Below are 12,871 nucleotides of genomic sequence, written 5' to 3'. Positions count from 1 at the left end.
CTCTTGCATCTCCAAGGAGCTAATTTAGCCTCTTCCTGAGGCCACCCAGCAGGAACTACGGAGAGATCTGCAGATTCCTCCTCTTTGTTTGGGTTTTGGAGGTCCCCAGATAAGGCCCAGCTGTGAAGCAATGCAAGCTGTAGTGGGGTCTTGGCCTTCTTTTGGATGTTCTGGGCCTCTCTGCAACTTGTTAGGTAATTTTAGATTTCAAAGGACCAGGCCATTCATATGCAAAAGCCTCTGTGCACAGCTTGAGTGGGGCAGAGTCTCAGGGTGGAGAAAACAGCAATGGCTTCCCGTCAGCCCTGCCCTAAGAGGCCCCTGGGTCTCAGTGTCCCGTGGTAATCACTGCAAGCACCTCTGAGAGAAAGCCGCCCTCGAGTTCTTCCCGCTGCCAGACAGTCCAGTTTCTCCCCATATGAGTCTGGGTCCCCAGAGTCTCACTCAGAACTGGAGTTTAGAGCAGGTGGGAGCTTGTTTCTACCTCCCGCTTGAAAAAGACTGCATATCCTCAGTTGCCAGCTCTCTCCATGTGCGCACCTCCGTACCTCTGCCTTTACTTCTGCAACTCCTCTGAGTCTCAGTGTGCTTTTCTCTTCCCTTCTAATTGTAGAATTTCCACTTAGCAAGCCTTTCTGTGGTTCTGGATGATGTCCATTTTGTCTTTTAGTATAGTTTTGAAGTGGTTATACCAGGCAGTAAGTTCAAGTGTTTACCTATGCTTCCATCTTGGTTTCTCAGATATTTTTCCTTTAGTTTTTTAAGTGGACTTTTAACTTTTTTACACAGTTGGTTCATTCACATAATAAATATTTTTGAGCTCCATTATTAGACACTATTCTAGATGCTAGTAATCTATACTAATAAAAGGGTAATATGCTAATTAGACTGGACATTTTCTAGATGTCCTTCCTGACAAAAGCTGGAGGTGTGGCCAGCCTGCACACCACCCCAGGGCCCTTGCCCAGGCTTGCTCTGCCCCTCAGTGAGGACCCCCCACCCCAATCAGGGGCTCCTTTCAGGGCAGGCCAGCTAGCCCCCATCCATGTACCAGGCCTCTATTTCTATATAATAAAAGGGTAATATGCAAATTGACCCTCACCACAGAACAACCAGAATGACTGCTGGACCAGTCACAACTATAAGGTGCACTGAACCCCTCTTGGTCCCTTTTTCCAGCCAGTAGGCTCCGATCACCTGATTGCCACCTGCTGCAGGGGCAGTGCCAGTGAGCGACCTCTCTGTCCCTTCCCCTGGCTGTCAGGCACCTATCACCAGATGTCAAATGGGAAACTGGGGGTGAGTGGCAATGGGGGGGGAGGGGGGACCAGCTGCAAGCAGCTGGGGAAGATGGACCTGATCCCAGGCCAGGCCTAGGGACCATACCCAGGCATGATTTTGTGTGCTGGTACAATAATAAGCAAGGTAGATAAATCCTTGCCTAGAAAGGGTTTAAATTATAGTTTTAGAGAGTTAAAAATATATAATGTAATAGCAAATAGCTAAAAAGTCTGAGAAGGAAATAAACCTGGTTAAGGGAATCATGGGTTAAAGAGGGTGAGGAACCTATTTTAGGATGTTTTAGGAAGGCTCTCTGAGGAAGTGATGTTTGAGCAGATACTTGAAAGATGAGAAAAAGTGAGCCATTTAGAGATCTAGAAAAGGGCATTTCAGACATAAAGACACAAAGGGAGTTTCAAACATAAAGCCCCCGAGGTAAGAATGAGCTTACAGAAAGGTGAAAAGACCACTGTGAATAGAAAAGAACAAGCACCCAGAGCAATGAGAGCTAGGAGAGCACACAAGCCATGGTAAAGATTTAGGATTTTATTCTAAGTACAGAAGAAAGCCATTGGAGGGCTACAAGAGGCCAGGGTGGAAGCTGGGAGAGCAGTTAGCTAGCTTTTAAAGTTGTCCATGAAAGATATGTGGCTTTATCCTATAGAGACTATGTTGGAAGTTGTAAGATTGGTGGTTTGGGAAATATTTTTTGAAGGCAGAACCAATCAGCTTGCATAGCGATTAGCATGTGGCAGGTGAAAAGGAGTAATAAATTAATGATTTGAATACCTGGAAGAATAGTGGTACCTTCCTTTTTGGGGAGCAGGTTCACGGGAGGAAAACCAAGAGTTCTGTTTTGCACAAAGTTTGAGGTGCCTATTACACATCCCAAAGGAGGTTTCATTGGAGCTCAGGCAAAAGATGGAGATTAGAGACAGCTATATGGAATCAACACACAGAAGGTATGTAAAGTCACAGGAATAGAAATAAACTTCATGGGTTTCGAGTCAAGATAGAGAAGAGAGCATCTCTTAAGACTGAGCAATGCGACTTTCAAAGAAGAGGAAACAGCAACAGAGAAGGAGTAGCCCCTGAAGTGGCAAGAAAACAGGAGAGCAGGAGTCTCAGAACCCAAGCAGAGCGGGAGTCTCAGAACCCAAGCAGAGCGGGATTCTCAGAACCCAAGCGGAGCGGGATTCCCAGAACCCAAGGGGAGCAGGATTCCCAGAACCCAGGGGAGCGGGATTCCCAGAACCCAGGGGAGCGGGATTCCCAGAACCCAGGGGAGCGGGATTCCCAGAACCCAAGGGGAGCGGGATTCCCAGAACCCAAGCGGAGCGGGATTCCCAGAACCCAAGGGAAGCGGGATTCCCAGAACCCAAGGGAAGCGGGATTCCCAGAACCCAAGGGAGCGGGATTCCCAGAACCCAAGCGGAGCGGGATTCCCAGAACCCAGGGGAGCGGGATTCCCAGAACCCAGGGGAGCGGATTCCCAGAACCCAAGGGAAGCGGGATTCCCAGAACCCAGGGGAGCGGGATGCCCAGAACCCAAGGGGAGCGGGATTCCCAGAACCCAGGGGAGCGGGATGCCCAGAACCCAAGGGGAGCGGGATTCCCAGAACCCAGGGGAGCGGGATGCCCAGAACCCAAGGGAAGCGGGATTCCCAGAACCCAGGGGAGCGGGATGCCCAGAACCCAAGGGGAGCGGGATTCCCAGAACCCAAGCGGAGCGGGATTCCCAGAACCCAGGGGAGCGGGATTCCCAGAACCCAGGGGAGCGGATTCCCAGAACCCAAGGGAAGCGGGATTCCCAGAACCCAGGGGAGCGGGATGCCCAGAACCCAAGGGGAGCGGGATTCCCAGAACCCAGGGGAGCGGGATGCCCAGAACCCAAGGGGAGCGGGATTCCCAGAACCCAGGGGAGCGGGATGCCCAGAACCCAAGGGAAGCGGGATTCCCAGAACCCAGGGGAGCGGGATGCCCAGAACCCAAGGGGAGCGGGATTCCCAGAACCCAAGCGGAGCGGGATTCCCAGAACCTAGGGGAGCGGGATTCCCAGAACCCAGGGGAGCGGGATGCCCAGAACCCAAGGGGAGCGGGATTCCCAGAACCCAAGCGGAGCGGGATTCCCAGAACCTAGGGGAGCGGGATTCCCCAGAACCCAAGCAGAGTGGGATTCCCAGAACTCAAGGAAAGCATTCACAAAGAACAGAGTAGTCAGTTCTGTGCAATTCTGCTGAGACACCCAGATCGCTGAACGGAGATAACTGACCACTGGGTTTGACAACCAGCCATTTCTGTGAAGTGTGGGAGCAATAGCATGATTACTGCCACCTAAAGAATAGGAGATGATGAAGTAGAGATTACTTTCAAGGAGGAAGCTGGAGAATGACATGAGGCTGAAGAATGAATTCTTTTTCAAAATGTGAAATTTTATAGTATGCTCTTGTGTTAATAGGAAAAATCTGAGAGAGAGGGAGAGAGGGGAGAGAAGGGAGAAAAGGAGGGAGGCAGGGAGGGAGGGAGGAAGGGAGGGAGGGAGAGAGAGAGAGAGAGAGAGAGAGAGAGAGAGAGAGAGAGAGAGAGAGAGAGAGAGAATTTGATGATCTGGGAACATAAGGAATAATGCCAGAAGTAAAATTTCTGAGACTAGAGGAAATGAAATTCTGTGCCCAAATTGTTCTTTGTTAAGAATAGGGATAGTTAATTCATATTAACAGGAAGGATAGAGGAGTATAAAGGGACAGGTAAATTGGATAATTTGATGATATATATTCTGAATAAATAAGTGGTACTCATGTGTTTAAATTCAGGAAGAGAAGAGAATTTTGGAGTTTTGAAGAGAGAAAAAGGTGTGAAATAGTGTGCTGGGAGAGAGAAAAAAACAAATTAAGTAGTGAAATGTAAGACTTCTCCTAATTAGTAAATACTGACTCCGCACTCCCCAATATCATAGCATAAGAGTTCCCCCAAGCTCATGGGCTGCAGTCACACCCATGGTCAGACTAGTGTTCTGCCCTGAGGCAGCTGGAAGCCTGGTGCCTCCACGCTCCTCAGCCTGGGTTAGTGGAACATGCAAATCGCAGTCAGAGGGTGGAGGCAGGGGTGAAAGCCTCCAAGGCCAGGGGTGGGGTGAGGGTGGGTGGGAGGGTGGAGCAGGAGAGGTGACACTGGGCATGTTTTTACATAATCATTCATTATGAGTGTGTTCCTTATTAATTGGCATTGGGTTATATATATAATTGCTCATAACTATAAATAATAGTGCAATTAAAATTTTTAGGCATAAAGGTTTTTTTTTTTTATATTTCAGATTATTTCCTGAACATAGATTTCCAGAAACAGATTAAGTCAAAAGCTCTTGATTCATATAACAAAATTGCCTTCCAAAAAGATCAAGCCAATTAACACTTTAACAGCAGTGGATTAGAGACTTTTTTTTTTTTCTTTATTACCATTCTGCCAGTACTGAGCAATATTATCTAAAAAATATAAAACACAGAACTTGGCTGATTTGATAGAAGATGATCATTGTGGGTTTAAAAAAATTATTTTTGTTGATTTTTAGAGAGAAAAGAAGGGAGAGGAAGAGATAGAAACATCAATGAGAGAGAAGCATCATTGATCAGCTGCCTCCTGCACGCCTCCTACTGAGGATTGAGCCTGCAACCGGGACATGTGCCCTGACAGGGAATTGAACCATGACCTGTTGGTTCATAAGTGGATGCTCAATCACTGAGCCACACCAGCCAGGCTGTTGTTTTAATTTGTGCTTTTTTGCACATTCTTGCATGTGTTTGGTTGCCATTTTTATTTTATTTTTTCCAGCACGTTTTACCCCCTCAATTCCCTCTCCTCCCTCCACCTATCCATTTTTTTAAATTTTATTTTAAATCTTTATTGTTGAAAGTATTGCATAGGTCCTCTCCCTGCATTAACCTCTTTCAGCCCACTTCCGTCCTCCCCCCAAAACCATGTTTATTTTTAAGGCACCTGTTTAGAGTAGTTGAAAAGGTGAGTTCAGATTAAGGAGAACTTTGAAATCCTGGCTGAGGAGCTTCCATTCAACACAGAATGAAAGAGATTTCTGAGCAAGGAAATGACATAATGAAAGCAATATTTCAGGAAGTTTAGTCTAGAAAGATAATGCAGGATGGATAGGAATGAGGAAAAAGTGGCAAATGGAAAGCCAGCTCTCCAGTTACAATTCAGGCAGGGGATGGTGAGGATCCAAATCTGGAGGACGGAAAAGGAGAAGGAGAAGGAGAAATGGAAACAGATACTATGTAGGAACAATCTAAAGGAATTGGTGCTTTACCGGATATAGGGATAGACAGATGAGCGCTAGAGGGTTTCAGTGTTCTAAACCCAGATGATGGGGGAAATGAGAGTTCTCCTCTGTAATCTTGGCTAACTCATTTAATCTCTTTGTGATTGTTAACCCACCTGTAAAATGAGAATGATAATGCTTTGCCTATTTCATGGTATTGCTATGGGGTCAATTGAGATAATTCAAGTGAAGCTTTGAAACTTTGAAAAGTTTGAGATATGGTATAAGTGGCAAGAGGAGATGAGGTAAGAGGATGTCCAAAATCAGCAAGCAAAGTTCTTCTTTCTGACTTGCCTTCACATTGGACCATGACAAATGGCACAGACATTGATGAGCCACCATCAGAGAGACCACTCAAAATCTCAGCCTCTGTTCTTGCTATTTATTTCCCTTCTCACAAAAATAGGCCAGTTACTACCCTAATTATTTTTTTCTCATAATTCAAATCATCTGCCCCTACTTATTCATAGTGGCCTCCTTTACTTTCTTTATTGCCTTTACCTATTGCTACTCAGTTTCTATGACCCAATTCCTGGGATATAGGCTCTGTTCTACTGCGGATCTCACCTTTTTAAAAGGGCTCTCTTTTTTTAGTTCAATTTTTTCACTGTGATTGACTTTAAACATTAAAAAATACAGAAAAATATGATCAATGTACACACCGTTAAGATGATCAGATTTCAACATTTTGCCATATTGGCATTAGACTCCTCTCTCTTTCATATGAATAAAATGTATAGCTTATTCCTTCCTTTTCCCATTCTGTCCAGAGGCACCAATATCCTGGAGTTGGTGCACGCCATTCTTATAACTGTATTTTCTACATAGGGTTTGTATCTTTATAAAGTATGTAATATTGGTTTATGGGTTTCAAAATTCTAAATAAGTTGAATCATACATCATGTATAATTTTTCAACCTTTTTTTCCCTATTCAACAATGTTTTAATATTCTCTCTTGCTGACACATGTAGCTGGAGTTCATTTTTAACTGTATAATATCCCATTGTATAAAAAAAGCCACAGATTTAAAAAAAATTACCTCTTTGCTATAGAATGAATAGGTTGTTTTTACTTTTTTGCTACTACAAAGAAGGCTACAGTGCACAGTGGACACAGCTCTGTGTACGGAGTTTGCACATCTCCCAGGGCTGGGTTACAAGTTATCCCACTTCCAATTTCACCAACTATCACAATGCTGTTCCAAAAGATACCAGTGTACAGTTTAACCAGCAGTGAGAAGAGCTTCCATTTCCCCACATACTTACCAATAATAGTTGTTATCATATTTTTTAAAAACAAAAACATTTACATAAATAACATTTTCATAATTGTACAGATATCTGTAAGTAAATTATAAATAATTTATTTGTAATTAATAATATATATATTGGAGATGCCTCCTGTAAATTTATTTTTATTTATTTTAATTATATTTTTTCAGTTAGAGTTGACATTAAATATTATTTATTTATTTATTTATTTAATCCTTACTTAAGGATATTTTTTCATTGATTTTAGAGAGAATGGAAGAGAGAGGGAAAGACAGAGAGAAATATTGATGTGAGAGAAACACATCAATTGGTTGCCACCTGCACCTGCCCTGACCAGGTTGAAGCCTGGAATCAAGGTATGTACCCATAACCAGAATCAAACCCAGAACTCTTTGGTTTACAGGCCAACACTCTATCCATTAAGCCAAAAACAGTTTGAGCTAACATTATTTTCTATTAGTTTCAGATGTGCAGCATAGTGGTTAGTCAATTATATAATTTATAAAATGATCCCCCCAATGATTCTAGTATCCATCTGGCACCATACAAAGTTATTACAATACTAGTAGCCTTGCTCACTAATCTGTGTGCCAGTAGCTTGCCAGTAGCTCACTGCTGCCCTCCAGTAGCTCTCCACCTGCTGCCCTGCCCTCCTGTAGCTCCCCTGCCCCCCTTCATAGCTTACTGTCCTGCCCCCTCCTGTAGCTCTCCACCACCCGCTTGTAGCTTGCTGCCCCACCCTCCTGCTGGACAGTGACTGGGTTAGTAGTTATGCTTCACGGTGTAACAACCATTTGCATATTACATCTTTATTTTATAGGGTTATTGGCTATATTCCCTATGCTGTACTTTGAGTACTCTACATCCCCATGATTTTTCTGTAATTACCAATTTGTACTTCCTAATCTCTACCTTTTCACAAATCCCCTCCACACCTCTCCCATTTGGCAACCCTCAATTTGTTCTCTGTATCTGTCAGTCTGTTTTGTGTGTTCATTTATTTTGTTCTTTAGATTTCATGTATAAGTGAAATCATATGGTATTTTTCTTTTTCTGTTTGACTTAATTCACTTAGCATAATACACTCTAGGTCCATCCATGTTGTTGCAAATGGTAAGATTTCTTTTTTTTATGGCTGAGTAATATTCCATCAGATATATGTATAGTGCCTTCTTTACCCACTGTTCTGTTGAGGAGCACTTTGGTTGCTTCCATATCTTAGTTATTGTAAATAATGCTGCAATTATTGACCATAAGGATGCATATATCTTTTCAGATTCATGTTTTGGATTTCTTTGGCTATATACTCGGAAGTTCAATTTCTGAGTCAGAAGGTGGTTTTATTTATTTATTTGGTTATTTATTTTTATAAAAATATTTTTTATTGATTTCAGAGAGGCAGGAAGAGGGAGAGAGAGATAGAAACATCAATGATGACAGAGAATCATTAATTGGCTGCCTCCTGCGTGCCATATACAGGGAATCTAGCCTGCAACCCAGGAATCAAACCATGACCTCCTGGTTCATAGGTGGATGCTCAACCACTGAGCCACACCAGCTGGGATGTTTTTAATTTTTTGAGGAATCATCATACCGTTTTCCATTGTGGCTGCACCAATTAATAATCCCACCAACAGTAGGAGTTTTCTTTTTTCCACATCTTTGCCAACACTTCTTTTTTGGTTTATTGATGATAATTATTCTGACAGATGTGAAGTGATTATGGTTTTAATTTTCATTTCTCTGATGCACAAATTTCATGCACTGGGACTCTAATACTTTAATAAACAAAAAACTTTTGCAACCATAAGAAAAATTTTGTCTATTAGTCATGAAATTTTATATTGTTTCAATTGTATAAGGATGAAAATCTTTGACAGCTTTATTAAATAAAGATGTTTTCTACAATGTAAAAAAAAAAATCCACCTATTTTCCTTGGTTAGTATGGTTCAGTGGTTAGAGCATCTGCCCATGTACTGAAGGGTCATGGGTTCCATTCCTGGTTAAGAGCATGTACCTGGGTTGCAGGTTTCATCCCTGACCCTGGTTGGGGTGCATGCAGGAGGCAATCAGTGCAGGAGGCAACCAGTAAATGTGTCTCTCTCACATAGATGTTCTCTCTCTCTCTCCCACCCTCTTCTCTCTCTCTGCCTCCTTTCTATTCTAAAAAAAATAATAATAAAAAAAAATCAATGTTAACAACAACAAAATTCCATTGAGTTCTAAATATTAATTTTGCCTGCTACTTTACTGAATTTATCAGTTTGAATAGCTTTTTGGTGGAATCAGTTTTATTTCTCCTTTCCCATTTGGATGCCTTTTATTTTTTCTTGTCTGATTGCTATAGCTAGCTTTCTAATACTATCCTACCTAATAATAGAGTAATATGCAAATTAACCATCAGTCCACTACACAAGCCACGCCCACCAGCCAATCAGAGCGAGCATGCAAATTAAACCAACAAAGATGGTGGTTAATTTGTATATGCAGAGGGAGGGAGGAGTGAAGACTGAAGACATAATAGAAGGAAGAGGGAGGGAAAGTGGAAAGCAAGGTGGCTGCAACTGCTGGAGGGAAAGCAGGGTATGTGGGGCGGGCGGGGCGAGGTGCACAGAGGTGGCAGGCGCTGCCACAGAGGGATGCAGCAGGGGTGGCAGGAGCGTTGGGTCGGGTGGGCGGGGCAGGATGGGATGGGTGGGGCACACCCCCACCTCTCCCATCAGTCTACCTCTCCCACTGAGTAGGGCGGGGCAGGTGAGATGGGTGGGGCATGCCCTGCCTGTCCCATCCGCCCCACCATGCCCGCAACCACCTCCCACCACTGTCTCATGCACTGCCACCACCACTGCAGTGATCCTAGCTGTGCCCGGTGCCGCCACCTCTGGGCCATGGTGCGCCTCTGAGATGGTGCGGATGTGGCTGCAGACACGGTGGGTTGGGCTGGATGGGCAGGGCGTGTCCCACCCATCCTGCCTGCCCCTCCCTACCCGACTCAGTGGGAGAGGTGGGGGTGTGCCCCCCTCATTCCACCCTTCCCCTCCCTACCCGCCACAGCTGGAAAGGTGGGCGGGTGGGAGAGGTGGGGGTGACAGGAGGGAAGCCCACCGGAAGTCTTGCAGGAATATTCCTGCAAAAGGTGCCTAGTATTGAATAAAAGTGGTGAAAGTGGACAATGCTATCTTGTTCCTCAAGGAAAACACTTTTAGCTATTTCACATTGAGTATGTTAGTAGCATGTTATTTAGTCTCCATGTGTTTGTGTGTTTTTCAGTTTTTTCTTGTAATTGATTTTTAGTTTCATATCATTGTCTTGGGATTATTTCAATTTTCTTAAATTTATAGAGGCTTTTTTTTTGCTTAACATGTCTGTCTGGGAAATGTTCCATGTGCACTTGAAAAGAATGTATATTCTAATGCTTTGGGGTGGAATGCTCTGAACATGTAAATTAAATTCATCTGGTCTAATGTGTCATTTAAAGCCACTGTTGTCCTATTGGCTTTCTGTCTGAAAAATCTATTCATTGTTGTCAATAGGAGTTAAAGTCCCCTACTATGACACTATTACTGTAGATCTCTCCCTTTATTTCCATCACTATCTGCTTTATATACTTAGGTGGTCCTATGTTGGGTGCATAACTGTTTACAAGTATTATATCCTCTTGTTGGATTGATCACTTTGCCATTATATAAAGTCCTTTATCTATTATTATAGCCTTTGTTTTAAAGTCTAATTTTGTCTCATGTAAGTATTGCTACACCAGCTTTTTAAATATTTCCATTTGGATGAAATATATTTTTCCATCCCTTTATGTTCAGTCTGCATGTGTGTTTTGATCTGAAGTGCATCTCTTGTAGACAGCATATATATATGGGTTTTATTTTCTAATCCATGCTCCCTGATTGGAGCAGTAAATCCATTCACATTCAAAGTAATTATTTATAGGAATGCTGTTATTGATATTTTATTATTCATATTTATGTTCCTTTTTATTTATTTTTTCTTCTTAAATAAGTTCCTTTAACATTTCTTGTGATGCTGATTTGGTGGGGATGAACTCATTTAGCCTGGGAAGCTCTTTACCACTCCTTCAATTTTAAATGAATAACCTTGGTGTGTTATTGCTTTTCATCTTGATTGCTTTTCATCACTTTGAATATTTCACGCTAATCCTTCTAGCCTGAAAAGTTTCTGTTGAGAAATCAGCTGACAGTCTTTTGGAAGCTCTCCTATAGGTAAATAACTGTTTTTCTCTTGCTGCTTTTAAGATTCTCTCTTTGTCTTTCACCTTTGCAATTTTAATTATGATGTGTCTCAGTGTGGGTCTCTTTGGGTTTATCTTGATTTGGACTGTGCTTCCTGGACTTGTATGTCTTTGTCCTTTGCTAGGTTAAGGAAATTTTCAGTCGTTATTTCTTTAAATAGATTTTTAATCCCTTGCTCTCTCTCTTCTCCTTTTGGTGTCCCTATGATGCCAATATTGTTACTTTTGATGTTGTCCCAGAAATCCCTTAGGCTATTGTCAAATTTTAAATTATTTTTTCTTTTTGCTGTTCTTTTTTTTTTTTTTTTTAAAATAAATCTTTATTGTTCATATTATTACAAATGTTCCTCTCCCCCCACCCCCTCCATTGCTCTCCTCCACCAGGTTCCCACCCCATCCTCTGCCCTTTCCCCACCCCCCATTGGCCTCATCCATAGGTGCACAGTTTATGTTCAGTCTCTTCCCACATCCCCCTCTCCCTTTTTCCCCAAGAATCGTCAGTTCACTCCCCTTCCATACCTTTGATTCTATTATATTCACCAGTTAATATTGTTCATCATATTTTTCTTTAATTCCCTTGGTTTTTAGATTGACTTGTTGATAGTTACGTATTTGTTGTTCATAGTTTTTATCTTTATTTACTTTCTCTTCCAAAAGAACCCCCTCAGCAATTCATATAATTCTGGTTTGGTGGTGATGAACTCCTTTAGCTTTTTTTTATTAGTGAAGCTCTTTATCTGGCCTTCGATTCTGAGTGATAGATTTTCTGGGTAGAGTATTTTTGGCTGTAGGTTCTTACTATTCATCACCTTGAATATTTCTTGCCATTCCCGTCTGGCCTGCATGGTTTCTGTTGAGAAATCAGCTGACAACCGTATAGGTGCTCCTTTATAGGTAACTACCTCCTTTACTCTTGCTGCTTTAAATATTCTCTCTTTGTCTTTTGCTCTTGGAATTTTAATTATGATGTGTCTTGGTGTGGTCTTCTTTGGTTCATTTTGTTTGGAGTTCTGTGCGCTTCCTGGACTTGTAAGTCTAATTCTTTCACCAGGTGGGGGAAGTTTTCTGTCACTATTTCTTTCAGTATGTTTTCGATATCTTGCTCTCTCTCTCATCTTCTGGGACCCCCATAATTCTGATGTTGGTTTGCTTGAAGTTGTCCCAGAGGTTTCTTACATTATCTTCAATTTTCTGGATTCTCTTGCCTTCTTGCATCTGCAGAGGAGTGTCTTCTGGCTCTTCATGTTCCAAATCTTTGACTTGATTCTTGTGATCTTCCATTCTGTTTTCAGGACTCTGTATAATATTTTTTATTTCAAACAATGTATTCTTTATTTCTTGTTGATATCTTATTATTTCTTGTTGATTCCTTATTAATTCTAGTTGGTCCCTTTTCATCTCCTCATAGGTCTTATCGACCTTTTCTAGGAAATTCTTGAAAAACCTTATAAGCGTAGATTTGAACTCTATATCCAGTCACTTTTTGTCCTCAATTTCTTTCATTTGTGATCTATTTTCTTGTCTGGGCATTTTCGCAGCTTCCTTGATGGGGCAGAGTTTCAGGGTGGAGCCTACAGCCTTGGCTTCCATAAGCCATGCCCTATGAGGCTCCTGAGTCTCAGTATTTTTCAGGGTCCTTCAGTACTTGCTGCAAGCACCTCTGAGAGAAAGGTGCCCTCGATTTTTGCCTGCTACCAAACAGTCTAGGCTCTTCCCCAATGAGCCC

At 42.4% G+C, this 12,871-nt stretch overlaps 2 protein-coding genes across 3 annotated transcripts in view; one reads left to right on the top strand and one right to left on the bottom strand.

Annotated features, from left to right (window-relative positions):
* Window positions 1–12,871, top strand: part of POMP (proteasome maturation protein) — a 391,736-nt gene that overhangs the window by 98,660 nt on the left and 280,205 nt on the right. The gene's annotated exons all lie outside the window — the stretch shown is intronic.
* FLT1 (fms related receptor tyrosine kinase 1) overlaps window positions 1–12,871 on the bottom strand; it is a 202,294-nt gene that overhangs the window by 69,575 nt on the left and 119,848 nt on the right. The window lies entirely within an intron of this gene.

This window comes from Pipistrellus hanaki (genome assembly GCF_964339955.1).
Source record: "Pipistrellus hanaki genome assembly, chromosome: 3".
NCBI classification, from domain to species: Eukaryota; Metazoa; Chordata; class Mammalia; order Chiroptera; family Vespertilionidae; genus Pipistrellus; species Pipistrellus hanaki.
Note: the sequence above shows the minus strand (reverse complement) of the source record. Positions and strands in the feature narration are given on the sequence as shown.